At 37.4% G+C, this 14,820-nt stretch overlaps 1 protein-coding gene across 1 annotated transcript in view; it reads right to left on the bottom strand.

Moving 5' to 3' along the window:
• Nucleotides 1–14,820, bottom strand: part of acbd6 (acyl-CoA binding domain containing 6) — a 44,512-nt gene that overhangs the window by 6,555 nt on the left and 23,137 nt on the right. The window lies entirely within an intron of this gene.

The following is a 14,820-nucleotide window of genomic DNA, read 5'->3' as shown; positions in this document are numbered from 1 at the left end:
CAAACACCTTGTCCTACTTTTAAGCCAAGGTTTAAAATGTTCCTTTTTGAGTGGTTTGGTTAACCTAACGTATATACGAAGTTATGTTTTTATGCCCCTAGGAGGCAGGAGGACATACTTACCACTTTTGCTCACTCATGTTACTCTGCATTTATTCTTAATTGCTGCCAACAACTTTAAATTCTCGCATTGTATTTTTTACTTTCCAATAGACAACAATGTCCTACTATCCCCCTTAAGGGTCAGTGCCCTGTATGTTTTAGGCATGTCATCAAGTTCTACAGAGTTCAGGTTTTGAACCATTCCTTGGATTCAGGTGCGCTGAACCAAGGAAAAATGCATATGCAGGACACACGCCCACAAGAACTGACATAGAACATCAATTCAGTAGAAAGTACTGCTGGCTCAGTGCTTCTGCATTTAGCTAAAAGGTAGGTGTCTTAGTCTCTTTCCTGGGCGAAGTCATTCAAGGAGCTGTTGTAGGCATTAATACTGTGTAGTACTGGGTAACATATAGTAACAAATATATTCAATGAATGGGACTTTGTGCCATGTGTGATGTCTAAATTGACAACATTGTTAATATTTAAGTACCAATTACCATAGCAACCACTACCTGTCTTTGTCTAATTTGGCCATTTATTGCCAAATGTTGGATTAATAGACAGACAACCTGTTTGTAAATGAAAACAGCTCTGGATCCAGTAGAGGTGAATGGAAAATACGGAATTTAGAAGTATTAAAAATATGCACAAAATGGCATTGGATTTCACAATTTTATCTAAAAAAAACAATCTTTTTTGTTTCTACTGTGCTCCATATAATCACTGCCCGTTTCACCTAACCTGGCAATGAGTTAAAAGACAAAAACAAAAACATTTTATTTGTGCACACAGGTGGCACCGCAACTGTGCAAATACGTGCACAAGCACCGGCAGACTGGCACTCTGTCCATCCTGGAAAAGTTCAGGACAGCTGTTCAGTCCAGAGCCGTCGGCCTTCCTTGATCATGACCCGAAATGTTACACTGAGCGCCTTGAACAGGGCTTGTGAACAGAGAATGGATGTGAATAGAGCAACCGCGGAGCAACCAGAGAGCTGAGTCTCGTGCGTGTTTGTGCACAGGAACAAGTGGAAGCAGAGCAGCATAACATTTGCAACATCTGTTGCAAATGCACCTTTTTTATTAGATATGTGTATATTGTAAATTGTAAATTGTAAATTTGTATATACTGTAATGCAAAAACAGAACAAAAGAGCAAAGTGTACCGGAGGCAAATTCCTTGTTTGTATGTACGAACTTGGCAATAAAGCTGATTCTGATTCTGATAACTCAGGCTTAAGTTAGCAATAAAACCCGAATGCTGACTCAGAATGGCCTGATCGTAAGTTAAAGCTAATCACTTGTTCACCCAGCAAGACATGATGCGGAGGTTTACTCTCATGAGCATCTTTAGGGTCATGATGAGGAACAGAGTAGAGGGAGTTTCACCTGAGCTACAGGTAAAGTTAAATGGCCTGGCCGTGATAGAAAACAGTAGGAATCCTCTCTGTGAGCTTCTAGCTGGATTAATCTTGATGTGAAAAATATCTGGTCATTTGGTCCAAAATAAAAGTTACTAAACACATTAAAAAGGTTCTTCTGATCATCAACATTGCATCTCATTGCTGCAGCCAGTCCTATAGTCCAGTTCTACATGTAGAAAGAATAAATTGTTGCTGAATACACTGGGAAAACATTTACTGGTGCCACTAAGACATAGTAGAAAGTGTAAAAGTAAGCCTCCGGCTCTTTTTCATATCTTCTTTGCTGATTCTAAATATAGAGCTCTGCGTTGTTTAAAGGTGCAGTATGAGAAATAAAAATCACAGAAATTAATCACAGGTGTACCATTAACTAGTTAACTGTTTTATTTTTCTGAATAACACGTGATATTAAATACACTAATTAAACAAGGATACGGGATTACTCAAGGCAATATATTCATACCATATGTATACATTTATTAATGTCTGTAATATTAATACTAATAACAGAACAAAAGCTGACAGTCCAAGAAAGGTCCAGGATGAGGCTGTGCTGGAAATGTTTCATTTATTATTTTTAGCAGGCCAAATTCCTTCATAGGTGGAATGAGGGGCTCCTAGGTGGCAGTAAAACAGAACATGAAAGAAGGAACAATTTTAATGAAATGTTTGGAAAGCTCTCAGCGTAGTTAAATTAAATAAATGTGTTTTTAAAACTTTGTCAAACTTACTGTTTGACAACTTTATATCAGTTTCCTTTTTTGAAATGTAAGAAATTAAGACCACGGAGCCTCAGGATTGAAACATTTGGATGACAGTGTAACGTTTAAAAAGGTAATTTACGTAGATGAGAAAAGAAGCATATTTATTTGGCCCGTAGTAAATATCTCTGAGTTTAAGAACACATTCTGTCAGCAAAAATTTAGATTAGGTTTTTTTTTCTAAATACAACAAAATGTGTCCTTATCTGCTTCAGCAAAATGTTTTTAATCAAGCCAAAACTCTGTTTCTCCTTCATTCAGCTTCCAACAAAAAGTAAAAACCAAGTAAAATTATTGTAAACCTTCTTTGTTTGATTCACAATAAATTACATTCAATCAAAACCCAGCCTAGAGACTTTAAATGACTTAGAAACTTGGCCGCTGTCTTATAAAAATTTAAATATTTTGGGTCTGGGCTAAAGCCCCCAATGTTTCAAAACACTAAAAACGCCCCTTATGTTGATTTAAATACTGATTATATATTGCACTATATAACTGTATCAGCTGTTGAGATTTTGGAGTTTTTTGTTTGGCCATTTTTGTTTTGTGTTGGTTTTTTTTGCAGCTTTTAACCTCATCCTTGTTTTGGTGTTTTCTTGTCTATGTCAGGGTTAATTTGGAACAGTCGGTATTCTATGCATAATATGATAAAATATTGATCATTTAACAATGTTTCCAGTCAGATTGCACTGCATTTATTTTAAAACGTGTATTTATTTTACACAGTAGCCTGAAATAAGTGCTTTCTCTAGTGAAATGTGGCATCTGTTTACAAGGATGGTTTTTCGAAACTAATTCCTGAAGATCTGTCTGTATCTTTGGTGCTTGGCTCATTTGCACGCTATCATACTGTGTCAGCTGTTTTCAGTGTTATTTTCGGGTCTTGTCACAGGTTAGCATCTATGTGGTCTGATTACTGGTCAGTGTGATTAACATTTGATCTTAAATCATGAGTTGCGGCTTGTTTTTGCAGATATGTTCGGCAGTCTAATGTATTTTATTCCGTAAGGAGCAACCAAGGAGTGTTGATTTGGAACTTAACCTGTCTAAGATCATGTCTGCTGTTGGGTTATGTGGAAAATCTGCAGAAAAATGTGTTGATATTGTCTTGCTGTGAAAGTACAGGTCAGAGTCTGACTTACTGTTTGCAGCTGTATTAGAAATTTGAACATTATATACATTAAATGTATCAAGATAAAAAATATATTTTGTGATATTGATTTTAGGCCATGTCACCTATACATAATTTGTGTAGTCTTTGTTTTACTTTCTGTTTAAAAGTACTCCCGGAACCTCTGTGTTTTTAAATGTTCATTCTATTCAGATGAGCAGATGGCAGCTCATGGTGAGCCTGGTTCTGCTAGAGGTTTCTTCCTGTTAAAATAGAGATTCAGTGTAAGAAAGAGTGCAGAAAATCTGGAATGGTCTCATGTGCAATAGGATGGCTTTGTGTACAAATGGCACTTTGGGTCATAACTCTCGTATGAACTGTTGGACAAGGGATTAGGATGGGGAAATATGTGTGTGCAAAGGTGAAATGAGACAATATATGACATCATTAACAAGAGATTTAGTTCTTAATCACCCCTCAGGACGATCTATGCACCTCATAATGATGTCAAACGTAACAAACTGTTGCCACTGGTCTAAACAAACGGTCTAAACGAAGCGCTTGTGGAGCTCAGCGCTGTGATTTGAAATGATCGGAAAGGCAAGGCAAGGCAAGTTGATTTGTATAGCACCAATCATACACAAGGTAATGCAAAAACTTTACAGGAAAAAAAGAACAGAAATAAAAATCACCTAATGCATCAAAACACAAACAAAGCATCACATAAAAGCATAAAACATCATACAACAAGAAGAAAGAAATGGTAATATGGCAAAATTTAAATAGATAAAAACATCAGACATGACAAAACTGATAAAGCAATATTTGACGTTTATTTAAAAGCTGTAGTAAACAGTAAGGTTATCCGTCCTGATTTAAAAAGGCCAACAGTTTCTGAATTTCTCAGGCTTTCAGTGTGTTGGTTCTAGAGTTAAGGAGCAAAGAAACTAAAGGCTGCCTTGATTTGTTAAGTTTCAGTTTCTAACTTTGCATTCAAACAATTACTTCAATCCATAGTACTACATAATCTGAAATAGCAGGATCCTATAGATGTTGAAAAAAGTGGCCTGAGAATAGAGCCCTGAGGTACCCCACATGTAATCTTTGAATAATTGGATTTATAATTACCAAATTAACACAAAGTAGTCCCAGTCTCTCAAATATGATCTGAACCAGTTTAGCACAGAACCAGTGAATCCTGAGGACATTTTCAAAGGTGCTGTTACATTTCTTTGTATCCTTGGAAATACTACTTCAGTAAAAATACTACAGCCACTTTAGTGTGGATTTCATGTTTTTCTCAGAGAGGAAAGGTTTCCTCTTTGCACATTAAATGCATGCAAATCCATGAAAGTTATACTTTCATGTAAGACATGCACTTTTCACCGCAAATGTAGCTACATTTTGTTGTCATCTACAGCTACAATCATTTTACAGTTTTTTGAGACTCCTTTTAGCGTCTTGGGGACCTCTTTCAGGGTGAATTTGCTTGGACATCCACCCCGGGGAATGCTGGCAGTTGTTTTGAATGTCCTCCAATTACACATTTTCTGTACAGTGGAAAAGCTGACCTCTTAAAATCCTGTACTAGACTAATAAGCTGTTACAATCTTCTTTCTAAGGGCCTCAGAAAGCTCTTTTGATCTCACTGTGGTGTTCACTCTCACTCTCAACAGTCTGGAGCACACCAGAGTCAATGTCTAGAGTTTAAATAGGGCAAACCTTTTACAAAAAACAGATGATGTTCTAATCATGTGCACCCTATTATACACCTGTATGTGTTATAAGCAGGAAAAAATGTTACCAGAAAAAGCATTTTTATTGCATTTTACAGAACATTTGGCAAGGTATTTTAGTTTTATTGATTATTTATATTACTAGAAGTTATGTTTCTTATCGGCGCTTTATTATTATTAAAATTCTCAGTACTGTTAAATTTGATATTCGAATGATTTTTTATATTTTGGAAAAACACATGGGCTGTCGTACGGTGTCATAATTTTTTTTTTTTTTTACATGACTGTGTTTCTTCTACTTTTTCATCTCTTTTCTTCATACCTAGCATCCTCCTTTCTCACTTTGCCTTTCAGACTTCTCTTCAGTTTCATGTCCTTTTCCCTTCTTTTCCACCTGCCATCTCTGACTGGGACACAGTGGATAGTGATCCTATTGTTGTGCTTTTCTTAGTCTCTCGGGGACAGCACTTTGGGGACCTGCTGATTGGATTAGAGCTTGGTATTCCCTCTGGGTGGATTTCAGAACACGGATGTGAATCGCCACCAGCGTGGAAAGCAGTGCGGTGACTCAACCAAGACAACAATGCTGTCTGCAGGTAAAAATCAAAACTTAAGATGTTGTGCATCTATTGTCTGTTCCCCTTCTGTTATGATAAATTTAAAGCAGAGTGGAGAAAGTGTCTTAAAATCACAGATTTTAAATAAGTATAACTTGTAGGAGAATCTTATATATATATAAAAAACATACAAAAAATGTTTATTGTTTTAGTACAGGCCAAACAAAAGCAACAATAGTGAGACAGTGACAGAAATTTAAAAGATGCGGAGAGCTAAATCCCAGAAGTACATAGTTTTATTTAAAGTAAAAGGGGTTTAAGCTCTAATGAATTGTTTTAAAAACAAAACGTTGTTCATTTTAGCTTTTTCGTACAAAAAAAAAGAAAAATAATGAGGGATTATGTATATATTTGAAAAGGACAATAGTAGATGTTTGGCAAGGCAGTGCAAGTGCAGCCTAAATCCTTTTTGCATGCCTGTGAGGGTCATTCTCAGCAAACCCTAATGCCCCTGGATTCAGGACGGAAGCTTGATGGAATCACAGGAAATTGGATTGTCTTCCATTTGCTTTGGAAGCAGACACTCCCCCTCCAACCACCTTACCTGCAGTCAACATCCCCCACCCTCGCTCCCCTATCTCCTGTGCTCCCCTGTTCCCATCCCATTATGGAAGCATGTTGCACCAAACCTCTGCTTTTACATGTCATCCAAAGTTTCCCCTTGCAAAGCAGAAATGCTGGGCTGGATGTCAGCAGAGAGCTCAATAAAGTACAATAGTGGCAGAGGAGATCCGGCTCAGAGTGGTAGTGTATCTCCCCGATAGGGAGGGAGGGGGTGGGAGCAATATGCTTAGAAGCTGCATGGATCTATCAGTGTGATTACAGTTTTGCTGAATTCAGGTCCCTCTAATCTATCATTTCTACCACACAAATGATGTGAAGCAAGATGAATGTAACAAAGAGAAAGTGAATTAGTGGGATATAAAGAGAAGGCTTGGAGTCTTGTTTCTTAACAGATAAAAAAGGCAACATTGTAACGAGTCCAAAGTTGTCTGAAGAGAAGCAAAGAGACCAAATAATCGTTTGAACTTCAATGAGCATTCTCTCATTCTTATTATTCTGAAACTATAGGAACAGCATTTTTCAAATAACTGTAACTCAGGCCAGCAGGAGACAAATTCTCAAACTCAGCTTAACCGTATATTTAAATACAAAGATGAGGGCAAACATGCCGTTTTCATCATAATTATGATTGTGGTTGAACATGATTTGTTTTTTGAACTCCAAGCTCCAAGTGAATAATGCTCCAGCATTACCTTTTTTACACATCTAATACAGAGTTAGATTTCCAGTTAAACCAGACTGCCACATATTTCTTGGACATATCATAAAACGACACAGCACTAGCACCACCTCTTAGAGATGCTATGTTTACATAAATAGCACAAAGTTGTCACTACTACGAAACTGACGTAAATCCTGCACAAAAACCTTAGCATAATTTAATAAAAATGTTGCTCCATTTCATACTACCACATGCAATCGCTCTGTCTGCACTGATGAAAATTAACTCATCTTGGCATGCCGAATGCTTGGATTGGCTGCCACAGTAGGACAGTCTGACCTATTTTCTGTTTAATTCAGCTAATAATTATTAGATCACCTGTGGGGACTCTAGACTGAATATGGAGCAATTAAATCTTGACCCAAGATGTTTATTTATTCATTAGGTAAATTTTATACTCCACATCCGAATACACTAGCACTATACAAAACAAGAGTGTACCAGATGTGACAAAATCTGCGGTTTTACAAAATGTGCTTCATTGCTTCACATTTAGACCAAACGGGATTTTAATACACAACAACATATGTGGCAAGACAATAGAGAGTTAGACGATAGCGTAAAGATAATGTGATCCAATACTAAATAGTAACTTAACTTTAGGAGGAGTAAATGGACAGTTCAAAAGCAAAATCTGACTCAAACAGGTGTACAGACTTGCTCTTTTGTCCATCTTTGAATAAATAAATGTTTTAATCCAAAGGTTAAAGGTCCCAAACAAAAGACATGCAAAGTTGGGAAAAAGGGGTTTATAGGAAACCTACTTTAAGGATATGTGATGCTTGAAATCAAAAGGATATTTTACAAGTGTTTTATTTGAACAGTTTTCACAAACATAATGCCTTTTTTAAGTTCATCAGATGCATTTACACAGTGTGGCTCGTAATGGCTTTAAATGATAGATAATCTCACACAAACTGCAACTATTTTAAAAGCTATGTAGGGATTTGCTTTTCTTGACATGTTTTTTCCTTGTGACGGCAACAAAAAAATGAAGAAAAATGTTTGGATGCCCAATCATTCTGAAATGTATTAAAATAACAGGATAAGTGCTTTCTTTACTGATAAACAACAAACTATGTTGTAGCAGAGCAAAAAATGTGATGTAAACAATTTACGTTTAGAATTTTTAAATGTTGCTTAAATCATGCAACTTGCTGAAATTTACAATATTTAAATTAATATCTGGACTAATTTTCAGAATAAATAAAACAGTGGGCTTTGTCCTGGGGTTGTTTTTGTAACGGAGATAAAGGGCAAAGATTAGGCTGACTGAGTTAGTTTCATAAAACCAAACAAAAACAAATTAAAAGCTTGTTTTTCTAGGTACTAACTACTAAGGTGAAGCACATACATGCCTATCTCACTACAATGTTTTATCCTGTAGCTCTCTTTTCTTAGCTCATTTTTCTGTGTCGCAGTAAACTTTCTTTGGTCTTTTCTTCTTGTCTTCCCTTCCCGCCTCCTCCTTTTCTCCTCCTGCTGTCCCTGACAGCAACATTAAACAAGTAGGGAAAAATGAACAAGCAATTATGATTTATGATCAATGCATGCAGCAGCTGCTGACTTTTATAATGACAGTGGTTGGGGGGAGGAAGGATGAATGTGTGTGTGGGGTGAATGAGGGGGAATCAATAGGGGACTGGGATCATTGGTATGCAGATTCCAGCAGATAGGGTTATGACAAGTGGGTGCCATTAATCAGAAAGCCGAACACAGATCGGAATGGAAGAGATGATATTCCTGCAGGGCATCACAAGTAAACCCAGAGGAGCTACTACAGAACCAAGATCAAAAAAATCAGACTTATTGCGGATAAAAATACAGAAATGTTAGCCAAATATGGAATTTATGTGTGTTGCATCCAGTTTTTTTAGGTTTACAACTGGTCTGATGAAGCTTTCACAGGAAACATTTAGCTCTCTTTATTTACCACAGATTTATTTTTCAATCTTTAAAAAAATAAGTTGTTGCTTTCAAGGGGAAAAAATGATCTAGTTAACCCAAAGCTTTACTGCAAAGTCAAATTTTCCCCAGTTTTTCATGTTTGATGTTATCATGAAGATTTAATTTGCCTAAACTATTTATTTGTGATGCAGGGTCCTCTGTGTCTCATACTAACGGTTTGAAAACACTAGGACATAACAGAAACAGAAACAGTTTTAAAGGTTTGAGATCAATCTCAAAACATTTTTTTATGAAGTGGAAGCACACTTTTTATGCAAGCTTTGCCTGTACATACTTAACTGGAAATGCATGGCAACATGTGACAAACCGAACTATCAATAAGTCATATCAAAACTTACAGTAACCTGCCAATGCTAGCCTAACAGCTCAGCGACCTGCTATGTATAAAAACATTGCTGGCAGGATCAAGTCATAAACTTATTAAAGATTGTAGCTATCAGAAAATATCCAAACATTATAATAGCTTTCTAAACCTAGTTAACCTTCTTGTTAAGATACATATTAAGGCCGTCCTGCTGAAATTCGGGTGGCAAAAGCCTATTATTAAAGGACTGATTATATCAAGACAAAAAGTCTTGATCGGCACAACCCCAACCCTAACCAGACCCTCCACTGGAATAATTAAAACATTGTTACACACCAACGTTCTTTGGAAGATGGTTCGACATATTCTTGCACATGAATTTGCCCTTTGTATTTCTCTGCAGTTATTCTGCTGGTGAGTGTTTGAAAGGACCCCGTCTTAAAAGGATCTGGGGCCAGCTGTAATCAGATTTAGGCATCTGTCTGTGTGCAGAGAGAGGTGAGTTCACCATTCAGCATGTGAGCACTGCCACCCGCGGCCAGATTAGCCTGACACCAAACTCCCTGCCCTTCACAAGTCGAGGAAGTGTCCTTCACTTCCTGGAAGTTCACCCTGCTCCCTCTGACCCAAAGCGCCGATAAGAAACAAAACTTCTAGAAATAAATCAATAATAATCAATTGGATGTTTTGGACACATTTAGTTTGTCTTTTTCATGATGGAAAATGCCCAACTTTAAAAACCCTGTCTGTCTAGGACAATAGGAATGCCTTATTTTTTTATTTACCCTTTATTTAGGTCAGGCTCATTAAAAATATTCTGTACACAGCAATAGATTTTTAATTTATTGTTCTATCAAAGAAATATGTTACTTCCCCTGTTTTCTTCATGCGCATCTTCTCCCCCACGTTTCTCTTCCCCCTCCATGTCACTGAGCTTGCATATCCTCATGGGACACCTTAGCCTCCATTAAAGCCATCAAAAGAGGAGGATAGGGCTGAGGCTCCGAATTAACCTCACCAGAGGCCCCGTCTGTCCTCCTGCGGCTCATCGATGATGTTTAGAAAGAAATATATGAAATAAATAAATACATAAAAGAGTGTAATATGAAAATCAATGCCAGCAGTGGGGGCTGTGGCTGAGGCATTTGGAGTGTGGGACTCATAAAGCTGAGTACTGCAGGAGACTGATGGAAGGCAAAACACTTAGTTTGTTTATTCTCTCTCCTCGGCACCGTCCCCTCCCCTGGCTGTCTGAATCCAGCTCACACTCCCTCACTCTGCCCCCTCTCTCTGTCTGAAACAGTCGAGGACAGCTTTAATGCTCCTGACAATTTATGTGGATGGTTAAGAACGATGGAAATCAAATAGCTGAGTGTAGGCAAGGCCTGTGAGTGGCCAATAAGAAAGAAACAACAGCTGATGATGGCAAAGAGGACTGTTACCTGCTGGAATGGCTCTTTAGACTGCACTATTACTGTCAAGTTGCTGGCTCTTTTCTGAGTGCTCATATTATGGATTCATAACTGTTTCTGTGTCTGATAGGCGCTTTTAACACAGCTTGGCAACAGCTTTTTCATTTCATCGAGTTGGACTAATGTGCAGCAAGTACTAAATATGAATCCCATAAGAGTAGCTTACAGTGTGACTTATAAAATGTCAAAGGCAGTCTAAGGTGGATATTGTGCCTTTTGAGTAGGTGTATGAACTTTTACAGAGGTACGTTTTCATTCCTACTTGCTCAGAAAGACTCATCTTCATCTTGTGGAAGGGCCTGTGAAAGCAATGTAGCATGGAGACCGGGATAGCTTCCAAGCAGAAAAACCACCCTTCTGGCATCAGCTAATGTTCATGTTTTTCTGGAGGAACCTTGACAGGAACTGCGATTTGCTAAGCAGGACTGCAGGCGGTCTTTGAAAATAAAACATGTTCTGCCACAAAATGGTAAAAAAAAAAAGAAAGTATGGGATGGGATGGGTGATTTGTACTGAGCACAATATTTTTTGGAATTTCTTGTGATATTGATAAAAAAAAAATACTCCACGAGTTCTACCAGTCTTCTTAGCTATTTATCCATCTTTCATTGAGATATAGCCTCACAAACTCAAATGTTAGCCAGAAAATGCTTTTGCGTCATCATACAGGCTACTTCCCTACACACGTAACATTAAGCAGCATCACATATAACATTATTTTAACTTAAACATTTTTTAAAAAGTAAACTTAACATTTAGGCATGCTCTTATGGATCCAAAAGCAGAAAAATTGTTTGAACAGCAAAAGTAGCTAAATCATATTATTATTTTTGAAACTAGGCAAATCCCGTTTAAATATTATCATGATTATTATGTAAATACATTTGTATTATCTCTGTATACAACAAACACTATCATAAGGCCAATCCAAAGACACCATGTTATAAACATTTTGGTGTGACAACCTAAAAGTCCTGCCCTTAACCTTTTGAAATTTTGCAGAAAGGCCCCAAAAATTAAAGGGTCCCCTGAACAATTTCCATGTTAATATTCCGTACGTCCATTCGTCTCCAGAATTATTAGTCCTTCTTAGCCCAAGTATGGATGATTGACGGATGGACGGACAGGGTGATTGAGGAGTGGATAGATGATTGACAAACAAATAGATGGACTGATGTATAAATCGACAGATGGCTAGCTGGAAAAACACCTTAATCCACAATAGTTTATGTTTGGTTTTATTTCATTTGCTGATGCAACAACAATGAAATTAAGTTTTGCAACGTTTCAAGGATGGAAGGTTAACTTTTGCTACTTTTCATGGGAACGCACAGACTGAAAAAAATATAAATACTATTTCTCTCTTATGATTTCATCCACTTAAAGACAGTGGTGCTGTGTTTTTGCAGAAGATCCCTTCTCTGTCTATTTGTTTAATTTCTTCCACTATTCTACATCCAGGACATTTGTAAAGCGCTAATTTTCAGGAGAGGGATCTCTTGGCATCGCCTGCTGCCTACAAGCCAATGAGAGCACAAACTGTCTATAAATGTTGCTCCATATTACTCTGTCCTCCATATTTCTCTGTGCAGGGATGTCTGGTACACAAACAATCTGGTTCTGTTGCAGAATGGAGAGGCTCACACAAATCCAGCAATACTAATCCTTCCCAAAGTGGTGAGCAGAGATTGCAGATGAGACCATAAAATTTAAGAAATTACATTTATTTCTCTGATTTACTGTTTTACTGCAAAATGCCTCTTTTGGACCTTTTTTTTTTTTTTTTTAGCTCTTTCAGCAAAGATAGGGGGAGGTGTTGCTGTGCTTATAAACAGTAACTGCTTAGTCTGCATTTCAATGTGCTGTTATTTATTTTCTTTAACTTTCTATGGATCCATCACATTATTGTGTATATATGGGCAAATCAATATGCTGTATACCATATCAGGATTTTGTTTTTCTGGTGAAGCTAAAGAGAAATTGCTGAGAGAAAACAGAGACTTGAACAGCAACTTACCTTTTTCAGTAACTTAAGAAAAAGCAATTTGAGGATAGAAATTATGAAATACTTGCAAATATAGTCTTTGCTTTGCTTTGTTTTTCCATCCCATTTTTTCCACTCTTCATTTTAATTTTTCTAAATTCACAGACGTTTTCAGCTGCTTAAGCTACCACCTTTCTTTCCTCTCTTGACCTTTTACATTCAAGAAGATGGGCTGCACAGTTACACACACGCACACACAAACACACACACACAATTATGAAGGATCTTGCTCGATATTATGACTGGGCTGAGCGAGCCATCAGTTATAGTAGGCAGTGCTGGGAAAGGGGAGGGATACAAATGTGTAATAATGCCTCAGCTGTAGAATTTTAATCAGCCACCTTGGTGTGGGTTGGCCGATTTTATCACACAAACAGTTAACACCAATCAAGAGGACACAGATGACAGGATTAGGTCATAGCTGTTTGCTAAGAAACAGGCCGAGCTTTACCTAAACAGCTCATTTGAAAAATAGATCCATGTGAAAAAGTTAAAAACTTTTTTTAATATTTATTAGGCTTTTAGGATTAAACAGCAAAATTAAACAGACATAATATTGACAAATTAAATTTTTTATTTTAAATATTGAAAAAATCTGTCTCAATCGGTTGGGCTCAGGTTGCCCAGCTTTCGAGACAAATGCTGCGAAACTGCACATTGCTTTATCATGAAAAATCTAATACAAGAAATGTTTCCCTCTGGGTGTATTTGTTTTTTCAGGTTATGGTTGTTTTGATTCATTATCATCTTTAACTTGGGCTAATAGGAACGATCACAAAAATATAAATATGTAATGGTTTTCATTGCATATTTAAACCTATAACAGTTTTATTTTTAGCTGCTGATTTGTTTCAGTGTTGCTTGGTTATTTTTGGGCAACAAAACTATGAATGATGAGTATTTTTCAAAGATACCAACATTTCCCACAGCAATACCCAACTTTAGCTGAAATGGCTACAGGCCAACTGTCCCATTAAATGGGAAGATTTCCCAGTAAATAGCTCTGATTTCTCACCTTTGTCTTATGTAACTTCTCAGTTCTGAAAGTCCTGGTCTCTTGCTAGATGAAAACATTCCATCATTTTAACAAGTGGAGTAACTGAATGGATTGATGAGTCCGAAAGTAGACTGTATGTTGGAGTATTCACATATAACAGATCTTCATCTAATTTAAAGCCTGTTTTTTTTCTCCTGAAAGTGCTTCCACACTTAGCCTGGTTTCTTCCTACTTGATTTGTGATAATATTTCTGTTAATTACCTATGGGTAGTCATTGATATACTCAGCTTTTAAAATGCAATGATAAGAGTCTTGAAATACCCATTTGACACATACAAACAAAAAAACTGTCCAGCTTTCTGTGCAGGGTTCAAGTGCAAACTATGTGCATGAGACTTGTGTATTCTCCAACCACCAATTGAAGGCCACCCAGTCATATATTTATTACTATTGATCTGGTTGGTCCTGGCTGGAGACTTTTGTTAGGCCGGCTTGAGGCTCTGACCTCAATTAAGTTATGAATATCTATCTGATAGACTGAGAGTGCTAGGGGCCTGCCGTGGTCGAGCCACCACGCTGGATTAATTAGAATTAGCAGGGCTATGAGTCGCTCTCCCCGCCTCATGGATCATGCTGTTTCAATACAAAGCAGGGGTAAAGGCAGGGAGGGTTGGACTGAAGGCAATTGGGGTGCAGGGGCAGGGGAGAGGAGAGGAGAAAGAAAAATGTGCAAAATGCAAAACAAAATGCAGAATCAAGTCGAGTAAAAGCATGTGACACAGAGACATGTGCTCAACACCAGCACTGCCTTTTCTTCCCATCAGCTCCCCTTACATCAAACCTTAATATTTCCTTCCTTCCTGGCATTGAGTTTCTGTTGGGTTAACCCGTCTCTCACCTGTCTATCTTCTTTGTTAGCCTAATACCCCCTCTCTGTCACATAGCCTCTCTGTAATCTCAGATTAACTAAAGCATTGTGAATGTCTTCTTTGGACCA

This window comes from Girardinichthys multiradiatus, chromosome 9 (genome assembly GCF_021462225.1).
Source record: "Girardinichthys multiradiatus isolate DD_20200921_A chromosome 9, DD_fGirMul_XY1, whole genome shotgun sequence".
NCBI classification, from domain to species: Eukaryota; Metazoa; Chordata; class Actinopteri; order Cyprinodontiformes; family Goodeidae; genus Girardinichthys; species Girardinichthys multiradiatus.
This window is presented reverse-complemented; position numbering and strand designations above follow the sequence as displayed.